Source organism: Lissotriton helveticus, chromosome 3_1 (assembly GCF_964261635.1).
Source record: "Lissotriton helveticus chromosome 3_1, aLisHel1.1, whole genome shotgun sequence".
NCBI lineage: Eukaryota > Metazoa > Chordata > Amphibia > Caudata > Salamandridae > Lissotriton > Lissotriton helveticus.
In genome coordinates, this window is record NC_136061.1 from 503,777,894 (window position 1) to 503,794,531 (window position 16,638).

Below are 16,638 nucleotides of genomic sequence, written 5' to 3' on the forward strand. Positions count from 1 at the left end.
TTGTTACCAGTGGTCTCGTGACTTCATTTGAGAAAATCTTTGGAGTCATCCCTGCTTCCTTTCATTCTATTTTCTCCACTCTGGTTCGTGGATTGGCATTTTTACTTGCATTACCAGCGGACGCTCTTGTGCTTTTTTACATTTTTAAATATGGATGTCCCTCCTATGCAACCTCCCACCCTGCAGCTGCTGACACTGTTCCGCAATCGCATGCTAGAATATTATGGCACAATGCCGTTGGCGATATTAAGCACGGCATATGGATTATCTTTTCGATTCTCCTACTTCACCTGTGTCCAGCCTGTATTTCACTGCCTGACCTGTGATTTCGATTGGGCCATTGATTTGTGTCTCTGCGGACCGGTTTCTCCTGACGTCGACTTTAATCAGCTGATGACTCCTATCATTACTCACGAGTTGGTTTGTCCTGGCGAAAGGATTATGGCTGTGGCATTGATGCATGGACTACTTGGTCCCTGGAATTTACTGGCGGCAGCACAGTCTTTCTTGGAACAGAGCTTTCTTGAAAACCCACCGAGCTGTGCTCTGATGGTGATAGAGGATCCGGTGCTGGGAGAGCACGTATGTTCTTTTCCGCTTTTAAATTGGATGGCTGAACTGTTTTCGGATGAAGACGGTGACTTCCTATTGGAGGCTGTTGCAGCTTATTTTGCATACACAGTTATGTCATAGACCTTTTTCATGTTTGATATGCTGAGTACTAGCATTTCATTGACAATTCATTGACTTATTTGTCAAGTTTTTATTATTTACCTTGCCTATTGGCTTAAGACTCGATAAAGTACTTGGCTGTTTTATTTTTCTTTAGCATTAAATTTTCCTAGTTTTTAATGCTTTACCTTGCGGACCGTCCACATATAAACTTGCAATCTGCTCTCATGAGATGGCACTTCTATTATCTTATTCAGTTCGTTTCCGGGTTAATGGGGAGGTGTCATCTAGGTCCTGGATATTTTTACACCGTGTTAAGTTAGCATGGGCTCATTACCGGTTTAAACGCCATTTTTCCTTTTTTGCAACTTCTGCACACGACACTTAGTTGTTGCTTTAGCTTTCCACCTAGTAGTTCATCGTGGTTTACATGAGAATAATATGTTATTGCTCTACTATCTGCTTTGCTTGTTAAACTATATCTGTACAGCGAGTGCTAAAGTTTCAAGAACAACACGATACAGAATTGTTATGAGGTCTGATCTCCACGACTTCATACTCATAACATAAGTGCAACTTCTGCCAATTCTGGGCATGAGGCGGGTTTTATATTGCTTTGCCGAACACACATACACAACAGTTGATGCGGTTCACATGAAGAGAGAGCTGGTGTATGCTGATGTGATTCCTTCAAATCTAAGACACTAAAGTATGGGCACGCCCTAAACCAACACAAAGAGACCTTCTTAGCAAATAATATAATATGTGTATTAGGGAGGGTGAGATATAAGCAGCCGCGGGCCGTGGAGGGAGTTACGGTGAGGCAGGGAGGCGGGGAGGGGGAGAAGCAGGGTGGAGCCCTCTCTACCTTGCCCCTCCCCCTCCCCGCCTCCCTGCCCCACCGTAACTCCCTCCACGGCCCGCGGCTGCTTATAAGTGTTGCTAACTCTTATTCATTTACAGCATGTTAACATACTGTCACCATTCGCTTTTTATGTACTAGTAACTATGCTGGTAATTTTGCTACTGATAATATGTGTACTTGTATTCTCCACCCTGCTTCTCCCCCTCCCCGCCTCCCTGCCTCACCATAACTCCCTCCACGGCCCGCGGCTGCTTATAAGTGTTGCTAACTCTTATTCATTTACAGCATGTTAACATACTATCACCATTCGCTTTTTATGTACTAGTAACTATGCTGGTAATTTTGCTACTGATAATATGTGTACTTGTATTATCTAAGATACTACGCCTGAGAAGACCGCATTAGTAAATAAACATTTCAAATACACATGTGTTCTTCTTAACTCCATGTTCTGGTTTCTAAGAAATATATAACGACCGACTGTTCATGAGTTCCACGTATCCTGAGGTACTATAAGTTCATATTCTGGATTGTCTAAACATTGAGAGTTTGTTATATCCAATGTGACACTGTACCTAGCTTGCTAAGGAGTTTTTGATTACTAACGTGAGTTTTGGGACACCCTAATTCGCCGAGGTTCCAATCCTCTGTCCACAGTTCTGTGTGAGAACAGAAACCCTGCGACAGGGGCACCCCCGACCCTTGCTGGAGCTTCATCACACTTGCGATACAACTCCAGCAATGCGCCACCTTTACGGCACAGATACATCACGCATCTGTGCTGTTTTTGCCCCATGATGCGCCGCATTGTAAATGCAGCACACCATAGGTGACGGAACAGCGGCACAGAATGACTAACACATCCCTGGTGATGCGCCAGTCATCATAAATGTATCCCTATGCTTCTTATCTTGTTAGAGATGAACCGCCATATGTATCATCAAAGTTTTTTGCATTTCCTAAATAGCGAACTTTAAGGAATAAATAGCAATTCTTTACCATTCCTAGTTTGCGATTAGCTATTTGCTAATTACAAATTACCCATTCATTTCCTTCATTTCCATACGGCGGTTGGACTCACTTTTAGCTCGAACGGCTGAATGGATTTCCACGAAACTTGGCAAAATTGTAGGGACTGGTAGCCCGATGTGCCTTTGCTATGTCTCAAGATATATGCTCCAGTGGTTTTTACGAAAATTAACTTTGAAAAATATATATTGGGCTACATTGGCCTATATATATGTTGGAGCCCAAATGTAGCCCAATGTAGCCCAATGAAGCCCAATGTAGCCCAATGTAGCCCAAAGATGGCCGCCAGACACACAAAAAAACAAATGTAGCCCAAATATCAGCCAGATGTAGCCCAACTATAGCCCAGTGACAGAATGACCAATCAGCTTCGCAAACCTCCGTTACGCGAAGCGGAGCGCTGTTACAGATATATATCTTTCATTGAACGTTAATTTCTCAAAATCCACTGGAGCACATATATTGAGACCTAGCAAAGGCACATCGGGCTACCAGTCCCTAATATTTTGCCAAGTTTCGTGCAAATCCATTCAGCCGTTCGATTATTATTATTATTATTTTTTTTTGCCCCGCGGGGCCCTTTTAAAACCTCCACATCAAACCTAGGGGGTCAGCGAGGATCTACTATGCCCCCTTATAGTTATTTCCCCCTTTGTTTTGACCTCCTCTTGTCTCTCGATCCTACCGAGAGACAAGATGGCGGCCGCTACGGACTTTTTGGAATGTTGACAGACGCCGGAGAACCAATCAGCTTCGCTTCACAAAGCTCCGTTGCGCGTAAAGTACGCGTCCTGGGACGCTGCCAGGTCCGCTGTTACAGATATATATCTTTTTTTAAACGTTAATTTCTCAAAATCCACTGGAGCACATATATTGAGACCTACAAAAGGCACATCGGGCTACCAGTCCCTACAATTTTGCCAAGTTTCGTGCAAATCCATTCAGCCGTTCGGGCTAAAAGTGAGGCCAACCGCCCTATGGAAAACTCAATGTTAAAAACACGTTTTGGGACCCCCCTTTTTTCTCGGCCCCCCCTTGACGACCCCCCCCCAAATTTTCAAGGGCTGCTCAGAAACAAAATGTGCCATTTTCCTGAAAATTTCAGCCAATTCCGTCCACAAACGCCAAAGTTATTAGACATAGAATTTTCAAAAATCCCATAGAGAAAAAATCCTAACTATATATACCTACTGGCGACCGCCAGTAGGTAATATATATATATTCACATGCATATATACACCGGTACCGTAAAATAAAATTAAAATATATATCTAATATATTAAAATATTTTTATTTATTTACAATTTAATTTGACACTACATTAACTGCAACAGCAGTCTACCAAACGCAAAGATGAAAATACAACTCGTTTGATTTTCACTTACAACAACCAACACCGCACTATCAGAAATATTATTAAACGCCACTGGGCACTCATTACGAGTGATCCATTATTAGGCAATCAAATTAAGGGGGCTCCCATGATTGCCTATAAGCGAGCGAGAACACTTGGTAATTGCCTAGTATCTAATAGTCCAAAAACACGTGTAGAGACTCCATGGTTGAACAAGAGTAAAGGGTTCCTTCGTTGTTCAACCTGCAAGGCATGCAAAAATGGGGTCAGCAGGAAAGATTATGCTACGCCTTTTAATAAGATTCCGACTACCATCAGGTATAAGCTGACCTGTCGCACCGAGTACGCAGTGTATGTGCTGGAGTGTCCCTGCGGCCTCCGCTATGTTGGAAGCACGAGGCCGCATGTCTACAAGCGTATACTCCAGCACCTAAGAGCCATAACCAACGGTGACACTGCGTACCCGGTAGCCAGGCACTTCGGCTCAGTACACAACAAAAAGTCCTCTAAATTGCGCTATTTTGTAATAGACACTGTCCCTCCTCAAAGAAGGGGCGGAGAACGGGATCTATTGCTGCGCAGATTAGGAACTCGGCACATTATCCTGCTGGATACAAAGAGCCCCAATGGATTAAATGCGGGGGAGGACTGCCACACGTATCTTTGATTAATTCATATATTGCGGTACATCCTTGAATGAACATAGCAACTGCCTCATCCCAATATCACATTTTAAACTAATATTATATTTTTTCACATTTTTCGGACTGGGTTGCACATAACAGCTCAAGAACCAAATGACAGACAATCACTAGTCACTGATAGGTTAAGTGGGCACACAAGTATACTTCATTTAGGGAGTCATCCCTAGGACATAAGGTTATTCCACTATGGCAGTAATTTAAAAGTTAGGAAGTCCTATATGAATTAGATCATAAATTCAACAGAATTTTTATAGATGTAAATACTTCATGACTTTCATATTTAAATGGGTTTTTTATATATGTACATAGGTATACATTAATCTATATATTTTTATGTATTTAATTAAACAATGTCTGGTGTTTACATAACATATAGCAAATTCTCCCACGATGCACTTTAGTTTGTTTACATTGCGTAATGTTGCACAAAAGTTTTTACATTTTGTTGCTGCTAGTGATGTAAATTGATGAATTGTAAATAGGTGTGTATAATATGAATGTTTATTTATTTATTCAACTCCAAAACTTAGTGTGTAAGTAAGATCTTAACAAAAAACAAACACAGTATAATATCTAGATATTGCTCAAATTGTTTAATCAAATGTCACGACTAAGCCCATGTGTGCCAATAGTACGATCATGCATTCATGCAATTATCGTTTTGTGATAGTATATTTTCTATATCTATGCAAATTAGTAACTGATCATTGGTTCTGAGCCCTTGAAATAGAGCACGTCCGCCTTGTATCGATGTCATGTGATCAAGGTGCTGTTTGCACCGAAACGTGTCATGGCGGTATGGTGATGAGTAATTAAAATCACTACTCACAAATACTGGGTTTGCCTCGTCTGTTCTGCTGCTGCATGCTGCTGCTGGGCGTCTTTATGCTGAATATATATATATTCACTGAAAAAACCATAGGTTATAGACCATATATAGTTAGGAATTAGCATTTACAAAACCTTGAAAATTCACTGAAAAAACCATAGGTTATAGACCATATATAGTTAGGAATTAGCATTTAAAAAACCTTATTTTACTCACACAAAACCATTGAAATTCCATATATAGTTAGTTGCACTAACTATATATCGCGCACCCGCAATCCACTGCTGATCATGTCACATATTACATCATTCATGACATGGTCAGTGACATCACTGATGACATCACTGATGACATCTCAAATGACATCACTGATGACATCACTGATGACATCTCAAATGACATCACTGATGACATCACTGATGACATCTCAAATGACATCACTGATGACATCACAGATGACATCTCAAATGACATCACTGATGACATCACTGATGACATCTCATTTGACATTACTGATCACATCACTGATGACATCTCAAATGACATCACTGATGACATCACTGATGACATCTCAAATGACATCACTGATGACATCACTGATGACATCTCAAATGACATCACTGATGACATCACTGATGACATCTCATTTGACATTACTGATCACATCACTGATGACATCATTCATGTGATAATACGATGAACCTCTTCAGACTCTAATATAACCTTAGATACACTCAGTGTAAACACAGACTCGCAGATTGTCACTCATCCATGAAGTTACACACACACCTAGTCAGTCATGCAAACAATCAATCACACCTCCATTTCCTTAACTATACAGTTAAACACACCTTACTTATTCAAACATATACTAAAACATATTTACTCACTTATACAATCCTGGATACAAGTTCACAATGATCCATACAGCCACTCACACATTCACTGGCTCTTATGCACAGTTATTTATATATGTCAACTCTCACATGTACTGTATTTTACATATGTACTTACTTTGACATGTAGCACTGAGATATCTATTCACTCACCAATACAGTCATGCACACAGTCAACCGCCCATACAGCTGTTTCCACATGCACTTTTGAACCCATACATCTATGCAGAGAGTCATACACCTCCCAGCCACCCATACACACTCTCAGTCTCCCATACAAATACTTGGGCAACCAATCAATAACCCATATAGTTAATCATATAGCTACTGATCAACACATGCAGCAGTTTACAGAACAACAGACATAATGATGCACAAATTAAGACAGTTTAGTCACTAACCCATGCACTCAGTGAGACACATTTAATCACTCACTCATACAGTCAGTCATGCACCTACTAAATCCTTTGTTCAGACACTTCTACATCCACTCATTCTTCAATATGTAAGACATATTTTAACTTTACAGAAACATACAGTCACTGGATGTTGTCATCAGTGATGTCATCAGTGATGTCATTTGAGATGTCATCAGTGATGTCATCAGTGATGTCACTGACCATGTCATGAATGATGTAATATGTGACATGATCAGCAGTGGATTGCGGGTGCGCGATATATAGTTAGTGCAACTAACTATATATGGAATTTCAATGGTTTTGTGTGAGTAAAATAAGGTTTTTTAAATGCTAATTCCTAACTATATATGGTCTATAACCTATGGTTTTTTTAGTGAATTTTCAAGGTTTTGTAAATGCTAATTCCTAACTATATATGGTCTATAACCTATGGTTTTTTCAGTGAATTTCAATGTTTTTTTAATAGCAAATATCATAAGCTGTCGAATGTCAAGTACGTGGTAAGTGAAAACATTTTCGTGTTTATGCACACTGATCTGCTTTGAATGGTGCCCCCCCCCCTCATTTCTATTAGGAGTACTCTCTCTTTGCAGATAGTGAAAGGTAGTTAACGCAGGCCTTTGCCCCCGTTGTAATCCGTCGTGCCTGCTTCTCTCTCCATTTGATTGATTGTTATCCAAGTATTTACTGTTTTAGAATTAGTTCTCTTTGGTTCATTCTCTATTTACAAACAAACACAGAGTCGCAATACTCTGTTTAGTCTTTGCAGATAACGAAAAATCGTGTAAAAAAAAAGAAAAGGAATCGAGCAAAATCAGTAGGCCACTAATGGGATCTCTTTTTGACCTCGCTAAAATAGAAACATTAGGAACAACCCCTCATGACAAATACAAAACTAGTGAGATGAACTGAACTCCACACAATGATGGCTGCAAAACAGCTCGGCTCCGCCACCCATCCCGCCCAAAATAACGATAAAGAGCGGCTGCCATGATTGGTTGCGGAATGGCCACAACGGAGCTACGAAATGGTGGTGCTCTCATGCTAACCCCAGCTTCAGTCTGAAACATCCAGAAACACTGTAGACTACCAATTCGATCAGTTCCGGTAGCGCCCCAATGTAACCCGGTAGAGAAGAACTAGCCCTCCCCTCTTTGACTGATGGTTCTTGTTGCCTGTCCCTTCTGTTGTCATTTAACAGAACTATTTAGCCTGCTGAAAGGGGTTGTGTTTCGACCGCTGGTTGGTGGAGACATTTTGACTATATTCTGGACCTGCGTTGTCGCGTAATGCGTCATATGACGCGCCGCGTTAGCGCATCCGGAAGTCATCCGGGGCGCGCAGCGCGTAACGTAAGCATAACAAGTCATGTGACTTGTTAATAAAACTTTTCATTGGTTCATTTTACTTTTCTTATTCTAATGATGAAAGCCTTGGTCATATCACCTAAAAATTACGCTTTTAATTACTTCCGAACATTATTTTTTCTTAAATATATGTTATAATGTTCCAGGCTAATGTACTTTCCCGGAAATTTTACAACTGTCCTGCAAGTAAAATATATTCTTTTTTCGAGAAAAAGAGCGTTTCTTCGTCCCATGACGGAGCCGTTGAGCAAAAGAGGGTCGACCTGCTGTCTTAGTCGCCGATACGCCTGAATATGAGATTCTTATCGATCACTTTATGTTGCAGGAATAGAAAACACAACAGCCCTTGACCATTTATCTTTACTGCGTTCCTTCGTATTATACCTTTTACCCTTCATGTAATTGGGCTGCTTTATTTCACTTGCCTTTTAATGATTCTAAAACAGTGACTATTATTAAAAACTTTACCAATGTATATACTACTACCATGTTTTCTTTTAAAAACCTTTATTGTGAAAATTTCATTATACAAATACGAGCCTATAACCACGTGGGCCTGCCACGGAGCAAACTGTAATCGTATATGATGAATAGACATTTACACTGTAGAGGAACGTAACGGGCGGGCCATTAGGTTGCAAGAACTAAGGTTTCTAACAGTTACGGAATCGGTGGATGTACATTTTATAATTAAAATACGACAGGGCCAGTTACAATAAAATTATCTAGATATACATTTGCGGGCAAGTACCATGGGTGACGTTAATTCGAACTTTCAACAGTACAGTAATCAATAACACATCAGAACTTAATATCAATAGGGATGTCGAAATATTCAATCAATTCTCGTCCCCGCCCGCCATGTGCTTCAAAACTGCATACGTATCTCGTGATTTCAAGGTTCTGCAACCAGTACACAACAAGGAGTTACGAGTCCCATTTATTCCGGCGCCATTTTGGGCGAGGACGGGCAGGTCCAGGATATAGTCAAAATGTCTCTACCAACCATCGACTATGATGATGTTCATATGCTGTATTTATTAGAGTAACACTCATCTGTCCACATGAAATTAATTTACCACAATCTAAACATGTCATTTTAATCTTTCCAAAGTTCTTCTAAATATTTGGGACCGTTTCCCTTGCCTCTGAAGCTCTCAGTGCCACTTCTTTGATGAATGTACTAGCAGGTCAGGGGTTCTCCTCCAAATCTCTCTTTTATGCAGCACTATAATTAATTGGTGCCACCTCTCCATATGACGATGCATGGTATAGTTACCACAACTATATTTTTTTTCGGTTCCTCTGGAGAGTTCATCGTGGCAGATGAAGCGTGTAACGTACCGGGCATTTACCTTTTTTTGCATGTACAGGAAAGGAAAAAAAAATCGAGCGTCCGAGTTCTAAGGTGTCCCAGGGCCATTTTAGTGGACCAGGCCCAAATCCAAAGAACAGGCCGCCATTTTGAGAGTCCTCTTGCAGCCGCCTGTCGCTGTAGCATCAAGAGCAGCCGAAACTCAGCTGAATGGCAACTGAAACGGTAAATGGGCGCCCCACTACATTGCAGCATTGTAGGATGACCACACCAGTACAGCAACTTGCTAGACATCACCTCGGTGCCATCCGGATCTCGGCGCCCCACTGCAGATGAAGTGCCTCTCAACTATGAAACCACCACGGTGACATCCGGATCTTGGCGCGTTGTGCTGCCTTCGGCCTATTCGCACATCGGTCCGCTACTGACGCCATCTCACAGGCTAATGGGGTGACCCACGCCGAGTTTCAGCATTGTAGGATGACCACACCAACTTGCTAGACATCACCTCGGTGCCATCCGAATCTTGGCATCTCAACGCCTAGTGGTATCTTCCATACAGAAAATATTGTTACGCTGCCTTTGGCCCCATTCGCACATCAGTCCGCAACTTAGACATCACCTCGGTGCCATCCGGATCTTGGCATCTCAGCGCCTTGTGGTGTCAGTCAGAAAATATTGTTGCGCTGCCTTTGGCCCCATTCGCACATCAGTCCGCTACTGACACCATCTCACAGGCCAATAGGGCGCCCCACGCCGACTTTTACCATTGTACGATGGCCACACCAGTGGCACAACTTGCTAGACATCACCTCGGTGCCATCCGAATCTTGGCATCTCAACGCCTAGTGGTATCTTCCATACAGAAAATCTTGTTACACTACCTTTGGCCCCATTCGCACATCGGTCCGCAACTTAGACATCACCTCGGTGCCATCCGGATCTTGGCATCTCAGCGCCTTGTGGTGTATTCTCTTCAGAAAATATTGTTGAGCTGCCTTTGGCCCCATTCAAACATCGGTCCGCAACTTAGACATCACCTCGGTGCCATCCGGATCTTGGCATCTCAGCGCCTTGTGGTGTCTTCTACTCCGAAAATATTGTAGAAAATATTGTTGCGCTGCCTTTGGCCCCATTCGCACATCGGTCCGCAACTTAGACATCACCTCGGTGCCATCCGGATCTTGGCATCTCAGCGCCTTGTGGTGTCTTCTACTCCGAAAATATTGTAGAAAATATTGTTGCGCTGCCTTTGGCCCCATTCACACATCAGTCCGCTACTGACACCATCTCACAGGCCAACAGGGCGCCCCACGCCGACTTTTACCATTGTACGATGGCCACACCAGTGCCACAACTTGCTAGACACCACCTCGGTGCCATCCGGATCTTGGCATCTCAGCGCCTTGTGGTGTCTTCAAATCAGAAAATATTGTTGCGCTGCCTTTGGCCCCATTCGCACATCGGTCCGCTACTGACGCCATCTCACAGGCCAACGGGGCGCCCCACGCCGACTTTCAACATTGTAGGATGGCCACAGAAGTGCGACAACTTACTAGACACCACCTCGGTGCCATCCGGATCTTGGCGCGTTGTGCTGCCTTCGGCCTATTCGCACATCGGTCCGCTACTGACGCAAACTCACAGGCCAACGGGGCGCCCCACGCCGACTTTCAGCATTGTAGGATGGCCACACCAGTGCGGCAACTTGCTACACACCACCTCGGTGCCATCCGGATCTTGGCATCTCAGCGCCTAGTGGTGTCTTCTATTCCGAAAATATTGTTGCGCTGCCTTCGGCCCCATTCACACATCGGTCCGCTACTGACGCCATCTCACAGTCCAACGGGGCGCCCCACGCCGACTTTCAGCATTGTAGGATGGCCACACCAGTGCGGCAACTTACTAGACACCACCTCGGTGCCATCCGGATCTTGGCGCGTTGTGCTGCCTTCGGCCTATTCGCACATCGGTCCGCTACTGACGCAAACTCACAGGCCAACGGGGCGCCCCACGCCGACTTTCAGCATTGTTGGATGGCCACACCAGTGCGGCAACTTACTAGACACCACCTCGGTGCCATCCGGATCTTGGCGCGTTGTGCTGCCTTCGGCCTATTCGCACATCGGTCCGCTACTGACGCAAACTCACAGGCCAACGGGGCGCCCCACGCCGACTTTCAGCATTGTAGGATGGCCACACCAGTGCTGCAACTTGCTGGACACCACCTCGGTGCCATCCGGATCTTGGCGCGTTGTGTTGCCTTCGGCCTATTCGCACATCGGTCCGCTACTGACGCCGCCTCACGTGCCAACGTATTTTCTCTGCATTTTACACCCTATGCCGCATAACAGGTCATGTGACTTGTTTATAAAACTTTTCATTGGTTCATTTTACTTTTGGTTTCCTAATGATGGAAGGCTTGATCATGTGACCTAAAAACAACACTTTTCATTGGATGAAAACTTTTTTTTTTTCCCAAACGATGAAAGCCCCACCTTGTTTCTGGATGTTTCAGACTGAAGCTGGCGTCAGCATGAGAGCACCACCATCTCGTAGCTCAGTCGTGGTCATTCCGCGAGCAATCATGGCAGCCGCTCCCCACCAGAAGCCTGCAGGAGTCGGAGCCCCCAAAACTTTTGATGAATTCTCAAGGCGGAGGGGACGCTTTCGAGAATGGGGTCCAAGACCTAGCAGACAAGCGTCCGATTTCCAAGGTGTCCCAGGGCCATTTCAGTGGACCAGGCCCAAAAAGGAAACAGCCTGCCGCCATTTTGAGAGTCCTGTGACAGCCGCCTATCGCTGCACCGCAAGAGTGGGCGCAACTCAGCTGAATTGCGGCTTTTGACACAGTGGACCAAAAACGGACGGAATGGCAACTGAAACGGTAAAGGGGCGCCCCACTACAACAGATGACACTCCACCTGGAGAGGCCCGTTCACGCCGCCTCCCCCGGGGTGCCCCACGCCGTTATTCGGAGCAGCATTGTAGGATACCAAAACCAGTGCGGCAACTTACTGGACATCACCTTGGTGCCATCGTTCTGCTGCCTTGGAACTATTCGCGCAACAGTTTGCTACTGATGACCCACCCCCCGCGACGCCCCATGCCGTTATTTGCTGGGTGGCAACTTACTAGACATCACTTTCGTGTCATCTAGATTTCAGCGCGTTCTGCTGCCTTGGAACTATTCGCACAACAGTTTGCTACTGATGACCCACCCCCCGCGACGCCCCACGACGGAAATCTGGACGTTGTGCTGCGTTGGGACTATTCGCACAGCCGACCGCTACTTCGTTGTTTTTCCCTAAAAATGTTTATATGTTATTACTATTTTTGTTTTCTTGTATATATTTATAAATTATTAAAGTTTTATAATCTTACTACTTTGTCGGAGTGCTATATATTTTTAATGTGACACATAATTGTAAAAACTTTGATGTACAAAGAGTCATCCCTGGAATCTTCCGCTTCAGGCTCGGTCCCCTCCCCAATCACAATACAGGATGGTTTTCAGATAATAGCAACGCTTCTGCTGTGACGGATCTCATCGAGTGTGGGCCTTGATCTACTATAACTCCTTTGAAGAGGGGTGATTCTTTACAGCTGTGGCCATAAACTACATCTGCAGGGCTAGCTGATACCCTAGGACCAGCCTGGACAATCGGACACAGAGGAAAAGGAGTGTCAGAGGGTGCGGTAGTGAATAGGGCGAAAGGGAGGTGTCGGGCGGGCACAGGGTGTGATTCTCAGGGAAGAGCAGCGCAGATGGGGGGAGGTTTATTACCCATGCATAAGACAGAGAGCGGGGGTGACCACTGCCTGGGGGAGATGCTTGCGAGGGTGGGGAGCCATGCTAAGGATCGACAGCGTGCACAGAGTGGGTCTGGTCAAGGCATCTAAAATGGCTGCCGTGCACGACAAAAGTGTGGCATTTGAAAAAAGACAAGATGGCGCAGACAATGTTTTTCAACACTTCCTGATTTCCTTCGAATCGAACGTTAACAGACGTTGGGGCATATTACCAAAGTTAAGCGATATTTATCCCTAACGATGCTTAGCAACGATTTTTTTACCGTCAGAAATTATCGCAGATAAACCTTGCTATTATCAAGGTTTATCGGAAATACGATAAAAAACGACCGCAATGCATTAATATCGCTGAAAACTCAGCGATATTCATGCATTACCGAGCTAATGCTCTTAGCCATGTTATCCACCTCCCATTGGATAACATGGCTAAGAACTGCTCAGGGCAGGTGGTAGCTTTTGGAGATATTCGCGCTTATCTCGAATATTTCCAAAAGTTGATAATAGGAGATAGCGATGTTAGCGACTGTTTCCAGTCGCTAACATCTTGGCATGCCCACTTTGCATGTCATTAGTGATAAATATCACTCACATGCAAAGTGGGGCCCAAGATGGTCGCTATATTCTACTAGCCGTCGCTAACTGGTGTTAGCAACAGCTAGGTAATACACATATAATTTTATCTCCGCGAAGCGGAGCGCTGTTACAGATATATATCTTGTTTCTGAACGTTAATTTCTCAAAATGCACTGAAGCACATATATTGAGACCTAGCAAAGGCACATCGGGCTACCAGTCCCTACAATTTTGCCAAGTTTCGTGCAAATCCATTCAGCTGTTCGATCCTACCGAGAGACAAGATGGCGGCCGCTACGGACTGTTTGGAATGTTTACAGACACCGGAGAGCCAATCAGCTTCGCTTCGCAAAGCTCCGTAACGCGAAAAGTATGCGAAGCGGTGCGCTGTTACAGATATATATCTTTTTTTTAACGTTAATTTCTCAAAATCCACTGGAGCACATATATTGAGATCTAGCAAAGGCACATCGGGCTACCAGTCCCTACAATTTTGCCAAGTTTCGTGCAAATCCATTCAGCTGTTCGATTATTATTATTTTTATTTTTTTTTGCCCCGCGGGGCCCTTTTAAGACCTCCACATCAAACCTAGGGGGTGAGCGACAATGTACTATGCCCCCTTATGGTCATTTGCCCCTTCGCTTTGGCCTCCTCTTGTCTCTCGATCCTACCGAGAGACAAGATGGCGGCCGCTACGGACTGTTTGGAATGTTGACAGACGCCGGAGAACCAATCAGCTTCGCTTCACAAAGCTCCGTTGCGCGAAAAGTACGCGTCCTGGGGCGCTGCCCGGTCCGCTGTTACAGATATATATCTTTTTTTAAACGTTAATTTCTCAAAATCCACTGGAGCACATATATTGAGACCTACAAAAGGCACATCGGGCTACCAGTCCCTACAATTTTGCCAAGTTTCGTGCAAATCCATTCAGCCATTCGGGCTAAAAGTGAGGCCAACCGCCCTAAGGAAATTAACATGGGAAAAACGCGTTTTGGGACCCCCCTTTTTTCTCGGCCCCCCCTTGACAAACCCCCCCAAAATTTTCAGGGGCTGCTCAGAAACAAAATGTGCCATTTTCCTGAAAATTTCAGCCAATTCCGTCCACAAACGCCAAAGTTATTAGACATAGAATTTTCAAAAATCCCATAGGGAAAAAATCCTAACTATATATACCTACTGGCGACCGCCAGTAGGTAATATATATATATATATACATACACATACATACACATGCATATATACACCGGTACCGTAAAATAAAAATAAAATATATATCTAATATATTAAAATATTTTTATTTTTTTACAATTTATTTTGACACTACATTAACTGCAACAGTAGGGAAATTGTTGGATAGCGGAGGGGATACCATTATTATTACTACTCCAGCAAGTACAACAGTAGGGAAAGTGTTGGATAGCGTAGGAGAATAATTTACTATTCCCACTCCAGGGAGTTCAACAGTAGGGAACGTTTTGGATAGCGGAGGGGAATAATTTACTATTCCCACTCCAGGGAGTGCAACATTATGGAAAGTTTTGGATAGCAGAGGGGAATACTTTACTCTTCCCACTACAGGGAGTGCAACAGTAGGGAAAGTGCTAGATAGAAGAGGGGATAAAATTAACTTTTCCTACTCCAGAGAGTGCAACAGCTGGGAAAGTGTGGGACAGCGTAGGGGTAAAAATTACTATTCCCACTTTAGAGAGTGCAACAGTAGGGAAATTGTTGGATAGTGGAGAGGTAAAAATTACTATTCCCACTCCAAGTAGTGCAACAGTAGGGAAAGTGTTGGATAGCAGAGGGGATCAAATTTACTATTCCAACTCCAGAGAGTGCAACAGTAGGGAAAGCATTGGATAGCAGAGGGGAAAAAAATGCTATTCCCACTCTAGTGAGTGCAACAGTAGGGAAAGTGTTGGATAGCAGAGGGGATAACATTTACTATTCCCACTCCAGAGAGTGCAACAGTTGAGAAAATGTTGGACAGCAGAGGGGTAAAAATTACTATTCCCACTCCAGTGAGTGCAACATTAGGGAAAGTGTTGGATGGCGGATGGAATAAAATTACTATTCCCACTCCTGCAAGTGCAACTGTAGGGAAAGTGTTGGATAGCGAAGGGGAATAATTTACTATTCCCACTCCAGCAAGTACAACAATAGGGAAAGTGTTGGATAGTGGAGAGGAATAATTAACTATTCCCACTCCAGGGATTGCAACAGTGGGGAAAATATTGGATAGCAACGGGGATCAAATGTACTATTCCCACTCCAGAGAGTGCAACAGCTGGGAAAGTGTGAGATAGCAGAGGGGATGCAATTATTACTCCCACTCCAGTGAGTGCAACAGTAGGGAAAGTGTTGGATACCGTAGGGGTAAAAATTACTATTCCCACTCCAGCGAGTGCAACAGTAGGGAAAGTGTTGGATAGCGGAGAGGAATAATTTACTATTCCCACTCCAGCGAGTGCAACAGTAGGGAAAGTGTTGGGTAGCAGAAAGGGAATAATTTACTATTCCCACCCCAGCAAAATAATTAACATTAATTAACAAACAATTAATTAATTAAACATAATTATCTCCCACCATATTCCCCTATAAATGGCACCACCAATGTTGTAAAACATAAAGTAAATAACATAATTAATTACTAATGAATGAATGAATTAGTAATAATTAACAAGCAATTTTAAAACAATCTATAACAAATTAATCTACACAATTAACACTATATAACAACTTAAAATAAATGTTATAATAAAAAATTTACAAAACTTATTACAATTAAATTACTTCCTGTC